The sequence below is a fragment of the Procambarus clarkii genome, unplaced genomic scaffold (genome assembly GCF_040958095.1).
Source record: "Procambarus clarkii isolate CNS0578487 unplaced genomic scaffold, FALCON_Pclarkii_2.0 HiC_scaffold_298, whole genome shotgun sequence".
Lineage (NCBI taxonomy): Eukaryota > Metazoa > Arthropoda > Malacostraca > Decapoda > Cambaridae > Procambarus > Procambarus clarkii.
Genome location: NW_027189331.1, coordinates 217130 through 239898, shown reverse-complemented (window position 1 = coordinate 239898; position 22769 = coordinate 217130). Strand labels below are relative to the sequence as shown.

General features: G+C 35.1%; 1 long non-coding RNA gene across 1 annotated transcript; it reads left to right on the top strand.

Annotated features, from left to right (window-relative positions):
- The first annotated feature begins 12874 nt into the window (after positions 1–12874).
- LOC138361305 (uncharacterized) lies at positions 12875–21785 on the top strand. Its single transcript, XR_011226906.1, has 3 exons — positions 12875–12983; positions 16365–16481; positions 21480–21785. It is a non-coding gene; the product is annotated as an uncharacterized lncRNA (long non-coding RNA).
- Positions 21786–22769: the final 984 nt, after the last annotated feature.

Here is a 22769-nt window from a genome sequence, read left to right as displayed (position 1 = left end):
CATTTGTATTGGAAACAACATTGTCATATGTCTTTTATTGGATCTAAATAATACGAAACCTCGCTCTATGATTTGAAGTTAAAATCCTCAAATATGGTTAAATATTGACTTTTTCACGTTTTTCATGTAGTTTGATATTACGTAAATATATTCATTTTTACCAATATTTCGATTCTATTTCATGTAGTATCACGATATGTGATTTGGCCTTCAAATCTCAGAATTTCGCATAATATTGCATTTTAAGCAAGTTTTTTTGCATTTTGTTTCGTACGAAAAATCATCGAATTTAGCAATATTATGACGTTTATCATCCCCTTTTCCTTTATGTGACTTAAACAAAATATCATCGAATTAGGCAATATTTTGCCGTTTTCTACGTTTTTGTGAATTTACAGTCTATGGGTATTAATTCATATATATACGATAAAAATGATGGAAACACATAATTGATTTGATAATAACTTAAATACTTCATTTTCAATCATCTATTTGTTTCTCGTTAAAATACTAAGTAAGATAATGAAAAGGGGAGAAGTTCGGTTTTTATTGCATATATCGACGTTTCAGCCGGATTAGAGCGGTTTATTTGTACATCTTCCCTCGGTAATATAAACGGAAAATCAGGAACATTTTAGTTAATTCTAATGAAAACACATTGATTTTTATCATTTGTATTGGAAACAACATTGTCATATGTCTATTCCTGGATCTAAATAATACGAAACCTCGCTCTATGATTTGAAGTTAAAATCCTCAAATATGGTTAAATATTGACTTTTTTCACTTTTTTCATGTAGTTTGATATTACGTAAATATATTCATTTTTACCAATATTTCGATCCTCTTTCATGTCGTATCACGATATGTGATTTGGCCTTCAAATCTCAGAATTTCGCATAATATTGCATTTTAAGCAAGTTTTCTTGCATTTTGTTTCGTACGAAAAATCATCGAATTTAGCAATATTTGGCGTTTATCATCCCCTTTTCCTTTATTTGATTTAAACAAAATATCATCGAATTAGGCAATATTTTGCCGTTTTTCCACGTTTTTGTGAATTTTCAGTCTATGGGTATTCATTCATTATATATACGATAAAAATGACGCAAACACATAATACATTAGATAATAACCTTAAATACTTCATTTTCAATCAACTATTTGTTTCTCGTTAAAATACTGAGTATTATATTGAAAAGGGGAGAAGTTCTGTTTTTATTGCATATATCGACGTTTCAGTCGGAATAGAGCGATTTTCGTGTACATCTTCCATCGGTAATATAAACGGAAAATCAGGAACATTTTAGTTAATAGTAATGAAAATATATTGATTTTTATCATTTGTATTGGAAACAACATTGTCATATGTCTTTTCTTGGATCTAAATAATACGAAACCTCGCTCTATGATTTGAAGTTAAAATCCTCAAATATGGTTAAATATTGACTTTTTCACGTTTTTCATGTAGTTTGATATTACGTAAATATATTCATTTTTACCAATATTTCGATTCTATTTCATGTAGTATCACGATATGTGATTTGGCCTTCAAATCTCAGAATTTCGCATAATATTGCATTTTAAGCAAGTTTTTTTGCATTTTGTTTCGTACGAAAAATCATCGAATTTAGCAATATTATGACGTTAATCATCCCCTTTTCCTTTATGTGACTTAAACAAAATATCATCGAATTAGGCAATATTTTGCCGTTTTCTACGTTTTTGTGAATTTACAGTCTATGGGTATTAATTCATATATATACGATAAAAATGATGGAAACACATAATTGATTTGATAATAACTTAAATACTTCATTTTCAATCATCTATTTGTTTCTCGTTAAAATACTAAGTAAGATAATGAAAAGGGGAGAAGTTCGGTTTTTATTGCATATATCGACGTTTCAGCCGGATTAGAGCGGTTTTACGTGTACATCTTCCCTCGGTAATATAAACGGAAAATCAGGAACATTTTAGTTAATTCTAATGAAAACACATTCATTTTTATCATTTGTATTGGAAACAACATTGTCATATGTCTATTCCTGGATCTAAATAATACGAAACCTCGCTCTATGATTTGAAGTTAAAATCCTCAAATATGGTTAAATATTGACTTTTTTCACTTTTTTCATGTAGTTTGATATTACGTAAATATATTCATTTTTACCAATATTTCGATACTCTTTCATGTCGTATCACGATATGTGATTTGGCCTTCAAATCTCAGAATTTCGCATAATATTGCATTTTAAGCAAGTTTTCTTGCATTTTGTTTCGTACGATATATCATCGAATTTAGCAATATTTTGACGTTTATCATCCCCTTTTCCTTTATTTGATTTAAACAAAATATCATCGAATTAGGCAATATTTTGCCGTTTTTCCACGTTTTTGTGAATTTTCAGTCTATGGGTATTAATTCATTATATATACGATAAAAATGACGCAAACACATAATACATTAGATATTAACCTTAAATACTTCATTTTCAATCAACTATTTGTTTCTCGTTAAAATACTGAGTAAGATATTGAAAAGAGGAGAAGTTCTGTTTTTATTGCATATATCGACGTTTCAGCCGGAATAGAGCGATTTTCGTGTACATCTTCCATCGGTAATATAAACGGAAAATCAGGAACATTTTAGTTAATACTAATGAAAATACATTGATTTTTATCATTTGTATTGGAAACAACATTGTCATATGTCTATTCTTGGATCTAAATAATACGAAACCTCGCTCTATGATTTGAAGTTAAAATCCTCAATTATGGTTAAATATTGACTTTTTTCACTTTTTTCATGTAGTTTGGTATTACGTAAATATATTCATTTTTACCAATATTTCGATACTATTTCATGTCGTATCACGATATGTGATTTGGCCTTCAAATCTCAGAATTTCGCATAATATTGCATTTTAAGCAAGTTTTCTTGCATTTTGTTTCGTACGATATATCATCGAATTTAGCAATATTTTGACGTTTATCATCCCCTTTTCCTTTATTTGATTTAAACAAAATATCATCGAATTAGGCAATATTTTGCCGTTTTTCCACGTTTTTGTGAATTTTCAGTCTATGGGTATTAATTCATTATATATACGATAAAAATGACGCAAACACATAATACATTAGATATTAACCTTAAATACTTCATTTTCAATCAACTATTTGTTTCTCGTTAAAATACTGAGTAAGATATTGAAAAGAGGAGAAGTTCTGTTTTTATTGCATATATCGACGTTTCAGCCGGAATAGAGCGATTTTCGTGTACATCTTCCATCGGTAATATAAACGGAAAATCAGGAACATTTTAGTTAATAGTAATGAAAGTATATTGATTTTTATCATTTGTATTGGAAACAACATTGTCATATGTCTTTTCTTGGATCTAAATAATACGAAACCTCGCTCTATGATTTGAAGTTAAAATCCTCAAATATGGTTAAATATTGACTTTTTCACGTTTTTCATGTAGTTTGATATTACGTAAATATATTCATTTTTACCAATATTTCGATTCTATTTCATGTAGTATCACGATATGTGATTTGGCCTTCAAATCTCAGAATTTCGCATAATATTGCATTTTAAGCAAGTTTTTTTGCATTTTGTTTCGTACGAAAAATCATCGAATTTAGCAATATTATGACGTTTATCATCCCCTTTTCCTTTATGTGACTTAAACAAAATATCATCGAATTAGGCAATATTTTGCCGTTTTCTACGTTTTTGTGAATTTACAGTCTATGGGTATTAATTCATATATATACGATAAAAATGATGGAAACACATAATTGATTTGATAATAACTTAAATACTTCATTTTCAATCATCTATTTGTTTCTCGTTAAAATACTAAGTAAGATAATGAAAAGGGGAGAAGTTCGGTTTTTATTGCATATATCGACGTTTCAGCCGGATTAGAGCGGTTTTACGTGTACATCTTCCCTCGGTAATATAAACGGAAAATCAGGAACATTTTAGTTAATTCTAATGAAAACACATTGATTTTTATCATTTGTATTGGAAACAACATTGTCATATGTCTATTCCTGGATCTAAATAATACGAAACCTCGCTCTATGATTTGAAGTTAAAATCCTCAAATATGGTTAAATATTGACTTTTTTCACTTTTTTCATGTAGTTTGATATTACGTAAATATATTCATTTTTACCAATATTTCGATACTCTTTTATGTCGTATCACGATATGTGATTTGGCCTTCAAATCTCAGAATTTCGCATAATATTGCATTTTAAGCAAGTTTTCTTGCATTTTGTTTCGTACGAAAAATCATCGAATTTAGCAATATTTGGCGTTTATCATCCCCTTTTCCTTTATTTGATTTAAACAAAATATCATCGAATTAGGCAATATTTTGCCGTTTTTCCACGTTTTTGTGAATTTTCAGTCTATGGGTATTCATTCATTATATATACGATAAAAATGACGCAAACACATAATACATTAGATAATAACCTTAAATACTTCATTTTCAATCAACTATTTGTTTCTCGTTAAAATACTGAGTATTATATTGAAAAGGGGAGAAGTTCTGTTTTTATTGCATATATCGACGTTTCAGTCGGAATAGAGCGATTTTCGTGTACATCTTCCATCGGTAATATAAACGGAAAATCAGGAACATTTTAGTTAATACTAATGAAAATACATTGATTTTTATCATTTGTATTGGAAACAACATTGTCATATGTCTATTCTTGGATCTAAATAATACGAAACCTCGCTCTATGATTTGAAGTTAAAATCCTGAAATATGGTTAAATATTGACTTTTTTCACTTTTTTCATGTAGTTTGGTATTACGTAAATATATTCATTTTTACCAATATTTCGATACTATTTCATGTCGTATCACGATATGTGATTTGGCCTTCAAATCTCAGAATTTCGCATAATATTGCATTTTAAGCAAGTTTTCTTGCATTTTGTTTCGTACGATATATCATCGAATTTAGCAATATTTTGACGTTTATCATCCCCTTTTCCTTTATTTGATTTAAACAAAATATCATCGAATTAGGCAATATTTTGCCGTTTTTCCACGTTTTTGTGAATTTTCAGTCTATGGGTATTAATTCATTATATATACGATAAAAATGACGCAAACACATAATACATTAGATATTAACCTTAAATACTTCATTTTCAATCAACTATTTGTTTCTCGTTAAAATACTGAGTAAGATATTGAAAAGAGGAGAAGTTCTGTTTTTATTGCATATATCGACGTTTCAGCCGGAATAGAGCGATTTTCGTGTACATCTTCCATCGGTAATATAAACGGAAAATCAGGAACATTTTAGTTAATAGTAATGAAAATATATTGATTTTTATCATTTGTATTGGAAACAACATTGTCATATGTCTTTTCTTGGATCTAAATAATACGAAACCTCGCTCTATGATTTGAAGTTAAAATCCTCAAATATGGTTAAATATTGACTTTTTCACGTTTTTCATGTAGTTTGATATTACGTAAATATATTCATTTTTACCAATATTTCGATTCTATTTCATGTAGTATCACGATATGTGATTTTGCCTTCAAATCTCAGAATTTCGCATAATATTGCATTTTAAGCAAGTTTTCTTGCATTTTGTTTCGTACGAAAAATCATCGATTTTAGCAATATTTTGACGTTTATCATCCCCTTTTCCTTTATGTGACTTAAACAAAATATCATCGAATTAGGCAATATTTTGCCGTTTTCTACGTTTTTGTGAATTTACAGTCTATGGGTATTAATTCATATATATACGATAAAAATGATGGAAACACATAATTGATTTGATAATAACTTAAATACTTCATTTTCAATCATCTATTTGTTTCTCGTTAAAATACTGAGTTAGATAATGAAAAGAGGAGAAGTTCGGTTTTTATTGCATATATCGACGTTTCAGACGGATTAGAGCGGTTTTACGTGTACATCTTCCCTCGGTAATATAAACGGAAAATCAGGAACATTTGTGGGATATTTGGGTTTGATTCTGATTAATTAATAATTAAAGTAGTAAATTAAATTACGAAGGACCACCCGCTTTTAAAGTAAAGAGGGAAACTGAGAATTTCAGATCATTAGATAAAATTCTAGAAGAAACCAGTGACTATGGATATGACTAGAAAGTATGATCATAAGAATAATTAATGGGCTGTATTATTAAAACCAAACCTCAAACACCTACATTGGGGGTTATTACTGGAGGTCAGTACGTCCAGGAATCAGTGTGGTTCGTTCACTAATTCTATTAATAATAATCTAATCCTATAATTAATGTAGAATATAATATTATTCATACAAAGAAGAACATGAATATGAGCATAATAATGAATTACAGTAAATCACACATTATGTTGAAAACATTCTGAATGTATCAAATTGCAATGTTATGAATAAAAGAAATAAGCCTTAGCTGGTAATAGATTCCTTTAGATAACCCTGGCAGTCCTCTTAATCTCCAAGTCTGGTACACCGACGTCTGACACGGTTAACATGGAGAAGACAGCATGAGGAATTCGTCTCTCGAGCTGCAAAATAAATAACTACCAGTAGCAATTGATTTAACTGCTCAATACATATTCAAGATTATTGATATCTACAGAGAAATTTCTAATCACCTGTTATTAGGTGTTGTCGTGCCGCGTGACGCGCAATCACCCCGCTATTATTAAACCTGTAAATGATGCATCAAATAAAAGGTACTTAGCTGTGGGCACTGTGTAAGTATTAAGATTGCCGTAATTTCGCATCCCAGGCTCCGGTGAACCTATCCTGGATTGATGCGTTTCAAGCTAGCTGATCACGTGTCGTCAGGAACCAAGTCTAGGGGTCCCTTATTTAACACCAGCACTAGTTGAAGATATTATCTGCAAGGTCGTTCACGCCTCACAGTGGCGGCTTTCATCTGTGGATAGACACACGTGTCCTATTTGCTGGACAATGGCGTCTTTTGTGAGTACGGTAAGCGTGGTTTTGCCTCCTTCTGGCTTTGCACGTGTCCGCTTCCCGACACCGTCACCGACTGAGCATGGCGTCGCGTCCCTCCCCCCACGCCGAGTCGACGTTCATTACCCAAATTATTGGCATGAACATTAATATTTCTCGCATTCGCGCATGAAACTCTAAAGACTGGACGGGTTTATTATTTAGAGGAACGAAATATTATTATTTAACTATTTAAGAATAGTAAAGATACAAGGGAGAGGAATTAATGTCTCCCCATAGCATTCATTGATGACGTTAACACTATCGTGAGGTAGACGGTATAATTCTAACGCTCTATTCGGCTTTTAGTTAGAAAACAATTCGTCTGCAATCAGTTGTCATACAGAATGCTTTAATTATGGAGAATCGTATTTAATTCTCACACAAATTGAATATAATGTGTTTTACTGTAAAGAAATCTGACGCAATACTGGCGTCAGATGACGTGAGAATTCTAGCCTAATGCACAGATGAATTATTAGTACAGGAGAATTCTACGAGTTGTTAATTTTACTTACTACAATATTAATATGATTAGTAATAAGTAATGAGAATACAACAATGCTGTATTCGATGTTGGAAATATCCAACATAACTCCGGGGGGGGATTCCCAGGGTCGCAGTGTACTGTGTTGTACTGACCTATCCCGAAGTGATATTAAGATTAATACATTAGTATGTTAGTAGGTTAGTATGTTAGTACACACATAACGAACGTCCCGGATTTATCAAGGACTTACAAGAATTTAAGTCTTGCTATTTACATGTCGAATGAAACATGTTGTTTGTAGCCTACACAATATTTATAGAATTTAACTCTCCCAATTTAAACTAACAGAATCTACGGTGATGCGATATCCTGGGTCATAGTGACGTGTAAGGTTTCGTTACGTGATATCACATCGTAGTTTCATCACGGTTGTCTCAGTGGGAAGTGAAAGAAATTACTCTTGTTCAGAGTTGTAATAGGCTTGCAGTTTCCCTTAGTGGAAACGTGCATGAAATATTGAAACATTAAATGATTAAGTTATCGGTAATCAGGAACGCTCTAAAGCTCACAATAAACTCAACAACTAGGGTCGCAGTGACATGTAATGGTGTATTACGTAGCTGCTGAATCGTAGGTAAACTCAGAATAAGTTCCTAAGAACTGATAACACTATTGTATGATTATACAGTAAAGTATTATTAGTCATTCAAGATCAAGGAGACTATGACACTACAATGAGGTCACTGTCTAGGGTCGCTGTGACTTGTAACTATTGAGTTATTAGACAATAACATCACGCAGCATCACGATCACCTCAAATTCAAATGAGGAAATTGAATTAAATGTGCACTGCCGTGCAGTAGTCATGCTGACTGATGGTACAACTAATTTGCTAACTAGCTAAATAATAGAAAGTAGAGAACTGAAAAGTTTATTCATTAAAATCAAGGAAAATTCTGAGTCGACAGTGAGATTAGTAGCCTAGTCATTCTGACTTATGAGCTAATTAAATGGTAGCTCATAGGCTTGACACTGTAAACTGGTTAGTACGAAATCACCTTTACATGAAATTGAGTTTATTAAATCAGTCTCTATAAGTATAGTCAACTGTAATTAATGGTGAGTACAGATTAGGCTAGTACTCAGTTGACACTACTAAAGTCCCTAAGTCTACCTAAATAAATGGTTTGAATTTCTAACCTACCTAAGTAAGGGACTAAGCTAAACGTGAGCAAAAATGTACACAAATTAACATGGTGAGCAGTATTGAGCTCATTAACAGGTCGAGTTATATTAAACTCTTGAACATGGTGAGCTACAGTGAGCTCGTCAGCAGTGCTGACAGGGTGAGTTACAGGGAACTCGTCAACAGTGTTGACAGGGTGAGCTGCAGTGAGCTCGTCAGCAGTGCTGACAGGGTGAGCTACAGTGAGCTCGTTAGCAGTGCTAACAGGGTGAGTTACATGGAACTCGTCAACAGTGTTGACAGGGTGAGCTGCAGTGAGCTCGTCAGTAGTGCTGACAGGGTGAGCTACAGTGAGCTCGTTAGCAGTGCTAACAGGGTGAGTTACATGGAACTCGTCAACAGTGTTGACAGGGTGAGCTGCAGTGAGCTCGTCAGCAGTGCTGACAGGGTGAGCTACAGTGAGCTCGTTAGCAGTGCTAACAGGGTGAGTTGCAGTGAACTCGTCAACAGTGTTGACAGGGTGAGCTGCAGTGAGCTCGTTAGCTAGTGCTAACAGGGTGAGTTGCATTGAACTCGTCAACAGTGTTGACAGGTTGAGCTACATTGAGCTCGTTAACAGTTAACAGGGTGAGTTCAGTGAACTCGTCAACAGTGTTGACAGGGTGAGATACAGTGATCTCGTCAGCAGTGCTGACAGGGTGAGCTACATGGAGCTCGTTAACAGTTAACAGGGTGAGTTCAGTGAACTCGAATTAACGAGGTGGAGCTTTGTCATTCAGTTATCATGGCGAGCAATATTAAGCTCGTGCGCATGGTGAACGAGCACTCATATTATTACGTTAATTCTAAGGTGAGCTATGTTAAGCTCATGAAGCATGTTAATTAACAATGCTAATGTTTAACGGTAATGCATTAAACATATTAGTTCTCTGAAAATTCACTTACCTATTAGTAAGTGTGCAAGTTTGTTCGTGTTGCGCTCCTACACTAAATAAGCAGAAACGAAAGAAAAACAACTCAAACAATTAATGCAAGTATTTATCACTAACTCTTAGTGCAGAAAACATGGTATTAAGAAGGGTTTCTTGGCAAACCTTTAAGCGCAAGTATAGTGGACCAGTGGTCCTAGTGAATTTATAATTAAATTCAGGAAATGCCAGTGGCATTGAGTGCTAGATTCTCTAGCCTAACATGATTAATTCCTAGGGAGTACTAGTTTCTCTAGCCTAACATTACAATTTAACTAGGAAGACTGAGTGTGGTCAACTACTACTTGTCGAGAATAATTCTAGCTCTGCAGTGAATTCAATAGTTTGGTCGCTGTGACTTGTACTTGTTTGAGTACGGACCATTGATTTTCACTGAGAGCTATGAAACATCTCAGCGAGTATCAATTGCACTACATTCAATCTGAGTTTATTACTCAGCTGTGTTTCTCCTTTTAGCTTGCTGCTGGAGAATCGATTTACTGCTGACTAATTTATTATTGGCAGGCTTAGGCTTGTTCACATTCAGAACTTTACCAGTAAGTAAGTAGCCTCCTGCAGATTGGAGCATATTCATTCCCAATCTTTTAACATGTCCAGTTATGAACTGGTAATAGTAGTCGGCTCCTACTAGTACATCTACATTATTAAGGCGGTCAGACATTAATTTGTTGTCAGCCAATTTAATTTCACGTTCCTGCAGGAAGTGGGCTGTGTACCCCAGACCCTTAACATTTAAGTCTAAAGGTATTTGATCTACAACAATGGCTTGGACAGCCTTGGCTTGACTACCTAGTCGTACAAGCGGTTGAACTACTGTGTATTCATGGGTTCCTCGATTTATCATGGACCCTGACAAGTTTAATTTTACCTGTCCTATTGGTTGTAAATTAAGTGCCTCTGCTGCCCTTTGAGTAATGAAAGTTCTCTGGGAACCTTGATCAAATAATCCACGTATGGTGATCTTGGTTCCTCTGTTCTTCACTTGAAGTTGGGCAGTAGGCAGAGCAGCATCCACTTGAGATGCTTGGGAAGTTACGCTGTACACATCTCGCACCTTGCAGCACTGTACTGGTGTAGATTCTCTACGTCCTATTCTAGGATTGACATAATTAGTCCTAACTAATTTGCACAGTGCAGCATGATGCTTGCCCCTTCTACACCTATTGCAGGTGTTCAGTGGGGTGTCACAGCTGTTAACATTATGTGGTTTGAGACACCTAGTACATTTGTGTAAATGTTTGAGTCGTCTGACTCTTGTGTCTCTATTAGGATAATTAGTACATTTGTACAGAGAATGTTTTTGATTGCAAAACAAGCATATTCCCCATCCTACAGATCGTTTAGGGGTTACCGGTTTAGGTAAAACAGTATTTGCAGGTGGTGATGGTTTTGCTGCTTGCATTTGCTTGTTATTTATTCTCTTGTGAGTACTTGGTGTACTCTGGGGAACCATTAACAGGCTCTTGGGAGTGCTCTTTGGACTATTAGGTCTCTTAGGAGCACCTGTGGGACTCTTAGGTCTCACTGATGAATCAGTGTTTGACTGATTGTTGTTACATTGAGTATTCAACCTGTCCTCTTAACAAGAACGTCAACATTTGCCGTTTGACTCTACGGCTGTTTTTGGACGTTATTTTGTGTAAAACTACGTCTATTTTCGCTTCCATGGACTATCTCCTGTTATACAATGAAATACCACACTCTTATTATTCTATAACTCACTGACTATGCTCTGATATTTGTTCTTCAAGTAAAAATATATATATTTTTGCCTTAATTAGGCCATAATCCAGAAAATTCCAGCCTATCGATCTTTATATTTAGGAAAACATCTAATAAATTTGGAAATGAATTTTTCGTTCGCCGACAGTTGCCTGTTACTATTTAACCCTCTATGCTTTAATGTCGCTGGTCATTGTGACTTTCCCAGGATTTATATATGTTTTGTAGTAGCATTTAGTCAGACTACAGTAATTTAACTAATGGGAAACCTCTATAGTTGTCGTAAATTAATAATAATCATTTATCAAATAATAAATTAGCAAACATATGCAACATTTTATGTTACGACTTTTCGGGTAGGCCGTTCTGTTTGTTTACCACCCCAATGGTTCAAAATACACAATACTTTTAATATATAAGTGACTAAGTATGCTCTAATATATGGTCCTCAATGAAAATTATCGTTTTTTTTTGTTAATTTGTCCATAATGAATAAGATTCCTTACTGTTGATCTTTATATTAAGAAAAACATCTAAACAAATTGGTATTGTGTTTTCGTTCAGATAAAGTTTCCAGATACTATTTCCTAGTTATCAATTAATGTAGGTGGTTATTTTAATTCGCGGCTCCCAGGGGCTTTCTCCCATTATACAATATAAATGTACTCACTAACTATTCTCTGGTATCTGTTCTTCAAGTAAAATTACCTATTTTTTTGTTTAATTAGTCCATAATTCATAAAATTCCTTCAGGTCGATCTTTATATTTAGAAAAACTTCTAATCAATTTGGAATTTAATTTTTCGTTCACCTACAGTTACCTGCTATTACTTCATTGTTATATTTTATGTCGCTGGTCATTACAATTTTCCAAGAATTTAAACAGCAAGTAGCATCTTGTTAGAGTACAGGAATTTACCTATGGAGAACCTCGATAGCTGCCGAATATTATTAATGATTATATATGTAATTTAAAATAATGAATTATATACCATTTCTTATGTTACGTCTTTGGCGGGTAGGCGGTTCTGCGGGTTTACAACCGAATTGTTTAAAAATCACACTATTTTAAATGTATCAGTCACTAGTATGCTCTGATATATGTTCTGCAATGAAAATAAAGATTGTTTTGTTGTTAATTACTCCATAAATGTGTAATGTGTTAATTCAGTCTAAAATCTTTTTGCAACGTTTATATGCGATATACGTAGCTGGAAACTACCTAATATTTAAAAATAATAGTTTCAACATTCTATTAATATATAATGTTGAAATAAATATCACACAAAGTCTGTATATCTGTTTTTAGATGTCTTATAAATTTTTTTTTTAAATAGTATTAATGATGTTTGTGAATCTTGAGTAAAAATTATGTTAATTATTATTAATCTAATTGTTATTATTTTAAGTAAAAGAATTGCAAGTATTCGCATAACCACGGGGTCTCTGTTTGTGTATGAATGCACGGATTTGTTTTTGTTATGAGAGGGACGCCTTAGAAAGCATGGTGTAGGCCACCTGTGGCTCGCATCCGATCCCACGATCGTCGTCGCCCCTAAATCAACACAACAGGTATTTAGTATTTACGATTATAATAAGTAATATTTCTTTTATAATAATATTACAGCAGGTGGTGTAGTGGTAGGACACTCGCCTGGCGTTCCGCGAGCGCTATGTCATGGGTTCGTATCCTGGCCTGGGAGGATTTACTGGGCGCAAATCCTAAACTGTAGCCTCTGTTTAACGCAACAGTAAAATGTGTACTTGGATGAAAAAACGATTCTTCGCGGCGGGGATCGTATTCCAGGGACCTGCCCGAAACGCTACTCGTACTAGTGGCTGTACAAGAATGTAACAACTCTTGTATATATCTCAGGTTAGGGGCTAGGCATTTACACTCTTAGGTCAGCAAACTAGCTAGAAGGTTAGACTATTAGACTCCACTGGTCAATCGGGGCCCTGCATGACTCAGCTTATCCTAACCTAGCCCAGCTTAAACCATCTTAGCATAGTTCATTCTAGCTGTGCATAGTGCTTGCACAGCCTTGCTTATCCTAGTTTACCTCTTCCTAGCCTACCGTAGCCAAGCCTATCCCAGTATACCCTTACCTAGTCTTGCCTAGCCTAACCCTACCTTGCTTTTAAACATGACCAGTCCTTCCTACCCTAGCCAAGCCCTGACCAGCTTAGCCAAGCCAATCCCTGCCAAGATTTAGCATAGCCTTGCCTTTTTATTAATATATAGAGGGTACCACCACTGGTTGAGTATGTAGGAACCCTCCACTTATAGGGTTGAGGGTTCATATATATATATATATATATATATATATATATATATATATATATATATATATATATATATATATATATATATATATATATATATATATATATATATATATTTTGGTAGCAGTCTTTCCTGTAGACATATATTATTAAATATGACCGAAAAAGTAAGATTAATAATTCTAACACGAATTTTCTCAATCTTTCGTACATTACGCTTCACTGTTGGAGGTAAATCAAAAATCACTTCTCCAAAATTCATTATTATTTCTAGTCTGACGCGACACGGGCGCGTTTCGTAAAACTTATTACATTTTCAAAGACTTCACAAATACACAACTGATTAGAACTTACGTATCTCTGCTATTATATCTAAGCTATATTAGATATAATAGCAGAGATACGTAAGTTCTAATCAGTTGTGTATTTGTGAAGTCTTTGAAAATGTAATAAGTTTTACGAAACGCGCCCGTGTCGCGTCAGACTAGAAATAAAAATGAATTTTGGAGAAGTGATTTTTGATTTACCTCCAACAGTGAAGCGTAATGTACGAAAGATTGAGAAAATTCGTGTTAGAATTATTAATCTTACTTTTTCGGTCATATTTAATAATATATATATATATATATATATATATATATATATATATATATATATATATATATGCGGAAAATCCACAGAGAAATATGCAATGAGGTGAACGTTTCGGCTTTGTTAAAGCCTTTGTCAACACCAGACTGACCACGGGATCAGTTAGATCAGTTGCGTTAGGTCAGTCTGGTGTTGACAAAGGCTTTAACAAAGCCGAAACGTTCACCTCATTTCATATTTCTCTGTGGATTTTCCGCATAAAATGATCAGTGTTTTGTGATCGTCAATTGCATATATATATATATATATATATATATATATATATATATATATATATATATATATATATATATATATATATATATATATATATATATATATATATATATATATATATATGTATATATCTTGAGGTTATCTTGAGATGATTTCGGGGCTTTTTAGTGTCCCCACGGCCCGGTCCTCGACCAGGCCTCCACCCCCAGGAAGCAGCCCGTGACAGCTGACTAACACCCAGGTACCTATTTTACTGCTAGGTAACAGGGGCATAGGGTGAAAGAAACTCTGCCCATTGTTTCTCGCCGGCGCCTGGGATCGAACCCAGGACCACAGGCTCACAAGTCCCGCGTGCTGTCCGCTCGGCCGACCGGCTCCCTTAATATATATATATATAATATATATATATATATATATATATATATATAATATAAATAATGTGTGTGTAAACATGCCACGTGTGTGTAAATCACAAAAATTAACACTTGATGAAAAATGTGACAGTGTCAGACCACGGAGGAAGAATTGAAACAGGAATTTCCTTAAGTACTTTCATATATTAATACATCTTCAGAAGGAATAATTTTTTATATAAATTAAATTAAAAAAAATCATTCCTCCATGGTCTGACACTCATATATATATATATATATATATATATATATATATATATATATATATATATATATATATATATATATATATATATATATATAAATATATATATATATATATATATATATATATATATATATATATATATATATATATAATAACTTCAGTTGAGTTTTCAGTTGCATATGTCCTGGGGACCATTCAGGCTTGTTCGCATATATATATAATGTGTGTGTGTGTGTGTGTGTACTCACCTAGTTGTGCTTGCGGTGGTTGAGCTCTGGCTCTTTGTCCCGTATGTATGTATTCATATATATATATATATATATATATATATATATATATATATATATATATATATATATATATATATATATATATATATATATATTTATATATATATATATATATATATATATATATATATATATATATATATATATATATATATATATATATATATATGTATAATATTTTATATATCCTGCCTGAAATGCTGCGTGTACTAGTGGCTTTACAAGATAGTTCTTATAAAGATAGCATTTTGTGGTTATTCTCTATATCTGGTTCACCTAACAGTAAATAAGTACCTGGGAGTTAGACAGCTGCTATGGGCTGCTTCCTAGGGATGTGTGTGTGTGTTTTTATTCATGTTGAATTTTACAAAGTAGGAAGAGATGTTTGTAAAAAAAAAATCAAATATTTTTGAAAGTATAAGTAGATTTGATATTTTTCTTTAATTGTTTATGTCTGCTGTCTCGCCTCCTTTATAAAATGGCATCATTCTTGCTTTTTTAAGGATATCAGGAAAAGTAAGGCACTCCAGAGATTTGTTGACTCCTTCCTAGTGTTGCCTAGCCCAGCCCAGCCTAGACAATGCAGGCTGGGCATCCTAGCCTCACGCAGCTTAGCCCCCACCTACATGTAGCATCCCAGTCCATCCTAAGTGATCATTACCTTACTGGCTGTGTTTTCTCTTCAGCCCTGAATGTAATGTGGTGGAACATAAGCAGATACATATCAGGTCTTAGAGAATCTGTACTTCATACATTTCTTAATAATGTCTCACAAATATTTAAATAATTAAAAAAAAATTGTATTATAACTTCATATTATTCTTGCAATTTATTTTTGCATTTTTTTTTATACAAAATTTACATTTTAAAAGATTACCTCTATTTTTAGATTGATGACTTGAAGACTACAGTGCCATCCACAGCAAATCATGGTCTTAAAATATCTCCTAGCAATGACGAGACCAATTTTCACAGAGATCAAATTTTTGCTAAGCAGTAGTCACAGGTAAATATATATTATATATATAATGTTATATATATAAAATTAACTACTTCATTGCTCAAAGCACCTTTAGACATTCTGAGAGTTGTGCTATTTTATTAATTAATTAATTAGGCTTTATTTTAATGTTTTGTAATGTTTTCATTACTTTTTTTGTTTTGAAATATAAATTGTTGAGTTTTGAAACATTTTGACATTAACTATACCTGAATATTTATAAACAAAAAAATACCAGAACTATGTCCTTGACAATTGCACTAAGAAGTCTTTGCCAAAATCAGGTGTTCAGTGCAGTAGTTAAAAACTTAAAAGTTGTACCACCTCTGGTGCAAGATTAGGGACCCATAGCCTCAGAGAAGAAAATAGAGAGTACTCAGAGAAGGCCTTGAATAATAGGCAGGCTGTTTGTGTGTGTTTCGACGGTAAGCTTGCTGACACCAAATGTAGTTACCTAAGTGTAGTTACAGGATTAGAGCTACGCTCGTGGTGTCCCGTCTACCCGGCACTCTTTGTCACATAATGCTTTGAAACTACTGACGGTCTTGGCCGCCACCACCTTCTCACTTAACTTGTTCCAACCGTGTACCACTCTGTATGCGAAAGGAAATTTTTTTATATTTCTTTGGCATCTTTGTTTAGTTAGTTTAAATCTATGACCTTTTGTTCTTGAAGTTCCAGGTCTCGGGAAATCTTCCCTGTCGATTTTATCAATTCCTGTTACTATTTTGTACATAGTGATTTTATCACCTCTTTTTGTTGTCTTCTAGTTTTGGCATATATAATGCCTCTGACCTCTCCACATAGCTCTTGCCGTTTAGTTCTGGGAGCCACTTAGTAGCATGTCTTTGCACCTTTTCCAGTTTGTTGATGTGCTTCTTAAGATATGGGCACCAAACAACCGCTGCATATTCTAGCCTTGGCCGAACAAAACTCGTGAACAATTTCTTTAGTATTTCGCCATCCATGTATTTAAACAAAATTCTGAAGTTAGAAAGCGTGGCATAGGCTCCTCACACAACGTTCTTTATGTGGGCCTCAAGTGATAGTTTTCTATCTAGAATCAACCCTAGACCTCTTTCTTTTATCAGAATTATATAAAGATTTCTCACATAATTTGTAGGTTGTGTGGGATCTATGTTCTATTCCACATTCCATAACATGGCATTTATTCACATTAAATTTCATTTGCCAAGTGGTGCTCCATATACTTATTTTGTCCAGGTCTTCTTGAAGGGCATGACAATCATCTAAATTTCTTATCCATCCCATTATCTTAGCATCATCAGCAAACATGTTTATATAATTCTGTATTCCAACTGGTAGATCATTTATGTAGACAATGAACATTTCTGGTGCATGTACTGTGGTACTCCACTTGTGACACTTCTCCAGTCCGATTGCCTCTGATTACTGCCCTCATTTTTCTATCAGTCAGAAAATTTTTCATCCATGTTAGAAGCTTACCTGTCACCCATCCAAAATTTTCTAGTTTCCAGAACAACCTCTTATGTGGAACTCTGTCGAAAGCCTTTTTTATGTCTAGATAGATGCAGTCGACCCAACTACCTTTTTCCTTTAAAATCTCTGTGGCTCAATCATAGAAACTGAGTAAATTCGATACACAGGATCTTCCAGATCGAAAACAATACTGTCTGTGTGATATTATATAATTTCTCTCCAGGTGTTCTACCCATTTAGTTTTTATTATTTTTTTTGTTCAATCTTTTCACTGTTACACTTGTCAATGATTCAGGTCTATAACTGAGAGGGGTGGGGTCTTCCCTGTTGCCACTTTTGTAGATTGGAACTATGTTAGCCTTTTTCCACATGTTTGCTATGACTCCTATACACAGGGATGCCTGAAAGATCAGGTGAAGTGGAAGGCTGAGCTCAGATGCACATTCTCTCAGAACCCATGGTGAAACTTCATCTGGACCAACTGCTTTGTTCTTACTTAGCTACTTTAGCATATTTTCCACTTCATCTCTAGACACCTCTATACGCTCTATGATGTTCTCAGAAATTCTTATTGTGTCTGGTTCTCTTAAGATTTCATTTTGTATAAACACACTTTGGAACTTTTGGTTTAATGTTTCACACATTGCATTATCATTTTCTGTGAATCTGTTTCCTATTTTCAACCTCTGGATATTATCCTTTACCTGCAATTTGTTGTTTATGAATTTGTAGAATAGGCCCAGTTCTGTTTTACATTTATCCATTATCCCTTTTTAAACATTTCTTTCTGCCTCTCCCCTTACTGCTGTATAGTTGTTTCTCGCATCTTTGTATCGCTGGTATGATTGGGGGTTTGGCTTCTTTCTATGTTGATGCCTGCTTGATGGGGTTCTGCTCTTCTACTCCCCAAGCCCGGCCCGAGGCCAGGCTCGACTTGTGAGAGTTTGGTCCACCAGGCTGTTGCTTGGAGCGGCCCGCAGGGCCACATACCCACCACAGCCTGGCTGATCAGGAACTTCTCTTAGAAAACAGTCCAGTTTTCTCCTGAAGATGTCCACAGTTGTTCCGGCAATATTTCTTATAGTCGCTGGGAGGACGTTGAACAACCGCGGACCTCTGATGTTTATACAGTGCTCTCTGATTGTGCCTGTGGCACCTCTGCTCTTCACTGGTTCAATCTTGCATTTTTTTCCATATCGTTCACTCCAGTACGTTGTTATAATGCTGTGTAGATTTGGGACCTGGCCCTCCAGTATCTTCCATGTGTATATTATTTGGTATCTCTCTCGTCTCCTTTCTAGAGAGTACATTTGGAGAGCTTTGAGACGATCCCAATAATTTAGGTGTTTTATCTCGTCTATGCGTGCCGTATATGTTCTCTGTATTCCCTCTATTTCAGCAATCTCTCCTGCTCTGAAGGGGGAAGTGAATACTGAGCAGTACTCGAGACGGGACAACATAAGTGACTTGAAGAGTACAACCATTGTGATGGGATCCCTGGATTTGAAAGTTCTCATAATCCATCCGATCATTTTTCTGGCTGACGCAATATTTGCTTGGTTATGCTCCCTAAACATTAGATCGTCGGACATCATTATTCCCAAATCCTTGACATGCTGTTTTTCTACTGTGGGAAGATTCGATTGTGTTTTGTACCCTGTATTATGTTTCAGATCCTCATTTTTGCCATACCTGAAATTTATCACTGTTAAACATCATGTTATTTTCTGCTGCCCAATCGAAAACTTTGTTGACATCTGCTTGTAGTTTTTCAATGTCTTTCATTCCATTTTTGTGTCTTTTGGTCTGTGGCCCTCTCTCAATTTCTGTTGAACCAATCCTGTTTTCTGGCCCTGCATCTCTGTTTTGGTATGAATGTTTGTGTGCCTTCATTGTATATTTTGCAAAATTTGGCATACATTTAATTTACTTCCCTGTCTAGCAACAAGTCTGCCTAATTACTTATTAAAAAAAATTTGAAGTTCCCCATAGTGACCTCTCTCTCTTGAAATCAAGTTTATCAACTGTTTCAATGTCCCCATTTTCTGTGTGTGTGTGTTTGGAGGCTAAGCTTGCTGATACCATGTGTGTGTGTTTGGAGGCTAAGCTTGCTGATACCATGTGTGTGTGTGTGTGTGTTTGGAGGCTAAGCTTGCTGATACCGTGTGTGTCTGTGTTTGGGGGCTAAGCTTGCTGATACCATGTATGTGTGTGTGTTTGGAGGCTAAGCTTGCTGATACCATGTGTGTGTGTGTGTGTGTTTGGAGGCTAAGCTTGCTGATACCGTGTGTGTGTGTGTTTGGAGGCTAAGTTTGCTGATACCATGTGTGTGTGTGTGTTTGGAGGCTAAGCTTGCTGATACCATGTGTGTGTGTGTGTGTTTGGAGGCTAAGCTTGCTGATACCATGTGTGTGTGTGTGTGTGTTTGGAGGCTAAGCTTGCTGATACCATGTGTGTGTGTGTGTGTGTGTGTGTTTGGAGGCTAAGCTTGCTGATACCATGTGTGTGTGTGTGTGTTTGGAGGCTAAGCATGCTGATACCATTTGTGTGTGTGTGTGTGTGTTTAGAGGCTAAGCTTGATGATACCATGTGTGTATTTGGAGGCTAAGCTTGCTGATACCATGTGTGTGTGTGTGTTTGGAGGCTAAGCTTGCTGATACCATGTGTGTGTGTGTGTTTGGAGGCTAAGTTTGCTGGTACCATGTGTGTGTGTGTGTGTGTGTGTGTTTGGAGGCTAAGCTTGCTGATACCATGTGAGTGTGTGTGTTTGGAGGCTAAGTTTGCTGATACCATGTGTGTGTGTGTGTTTGGAGGCTAAGCTTGCTCATACCATGTGTGTGTGTGTGTGTTTGGAGGCTAAGCTTGCTGATACCATGTGTGTGTGTGTGTTTGGAGGCTAAGCTTGCTGACACCATGTGTGTGTGTGTGTTTGGAGGCTAAGCTTGCTGATACCATGTGTGTATTTGTAGGCTAAGCTTGCTGATACCATGTGTGTGTGTGTTTGGAGGCTAAGCTTGCTGATACCATGTGTGTATGTGTGTGTGTGTTTAGAGGCTAAGCTTGCTGATACCATGTGTGTATTTGGAGGCTAAGCTTGCTGGTACCATGTGTGTGTGTGTTTGGAGGCTAAGCTTGCTGATACCATGTGTGTGTGTGTGTTTGGAGGCTAAGTTTGCTGATACCATGTGTGTGTGTGTGTTTGGAGGCTAAGTTTGCTAACACCGTGTGTGTACTCACCTGTTTAAATAATAATAGGGGTGTGTACCACCTCTGGTGCAATTGTAGGGACCCACAGCCTTGAAGAAAATAGAGTATTCAGAGAAGACCTTGTGGATTCTCACTGAACACTAATCTTTTCTTCTCCTACCACCCCTCTTATTTTGTTTTATGCTGTATTCTATTATATATCATATAAATACATAGCCAAATGGCAATATTTATTATGTCTATACAAAAAGAAGACATCCACTTTATTTTTTTTCTCTCCTTTGTTTCTATGTGGATTTTGTTGTGACTAATAATTCTCCTCCTTCCCATCAACAGGTCTTCCTCACTGGGCTTGCTCGGCTTTTGTGTTACTGTGAGGGTGCCATCATCGTTTACCCTTCAAGACTGACTCATGCTGGCATTGCATTTGTGGACTTCCCTTCACAGTAAACAGTCCTTCTCCATATGGTGATTGTCCAGGACAAGCAGGGTGTGACTGCCATCTTGGATAAGCAAGGTCTTTTAATATGAAGAATCTTCCGTCTTCTCTACTTACGCCAGCTTGTGCCGGCCTTGCATTCTTGTTACTTCATGGCCCTTGGGCCTTTTTTATTTATTTTACATAATAAAATTTTTTATTAATACCCGTGTTTCACAAGAGATCCTTAACATTTTAAGCACCAATTGTATTGACTAATGTACGTCTTCTAACCTTTAAGACATAAATAGACAAGACATAGATAAATGAGTGAATAATACTGAGTGACTAGGTTAGGGCGAGGAACATAGTTCAGTGTCTGGCTTTGGAAGAATGCCTACTGTTTTAGAAACCTTATTTCCATGATCATAATCGTATGGGTTAAAAAGCATTTGTTGTCACTCCTACACTGTGGCTTGTTGAGCTTGAAACCTTTGCTCCTTGTTCGTGTTACATCTGACCTTTTGAAGAAATTGTATGAATCAATATCCTCCAAATTGTTCAGTATTTTAAAGGTTTCGCTCTATTACTCTCTCATTTGCATATATCTAAGCATATAGATTAGATATAGATTTAGATTAGATTTTTTAGTCAGGTAAAGGTACATACATTGCAGATGAGTTACAAAGGGAAAGACATTGACTAGAGTTCACTAGCTCTATTGGAAGAGAAACGTCTGCAAGACAAGTGTGGGCAAAAATTAAGGTAGCAGCGGCTCACAACGACCCCCAACGGCTTCATTTTGTATCTTCTCCAACTTGCCCATCCTACCTTTACCAAAACAAGAAATGACAGGTGCAGCATAATCAATAAGAAATCTTACAGTACTCAAGTACATCATTCGTAGCACTTGGACTCCCACTCCTTTCCACAGCATGCCAAGGCCTTCAGAGGTTGTAATCTCTTCCGACATTGACTCAACAGTCTGTTCATCTCAGTTTCCAAACTCTCATAGGTATATCCAACATATATGCCTAAATATTTATATATATTAACTATATTTTTACCGTTTATTTCCAATATAATGGGCCTCCGACTTCTACATTCAAACTTTAGTTTTGTCTTCATTAACCACTAGTCCCATGTGGTGACACTGGTTTCCGAAATTGTCCAACACTGTTTGAATCTTTGAAATATCTTTGCCCTGA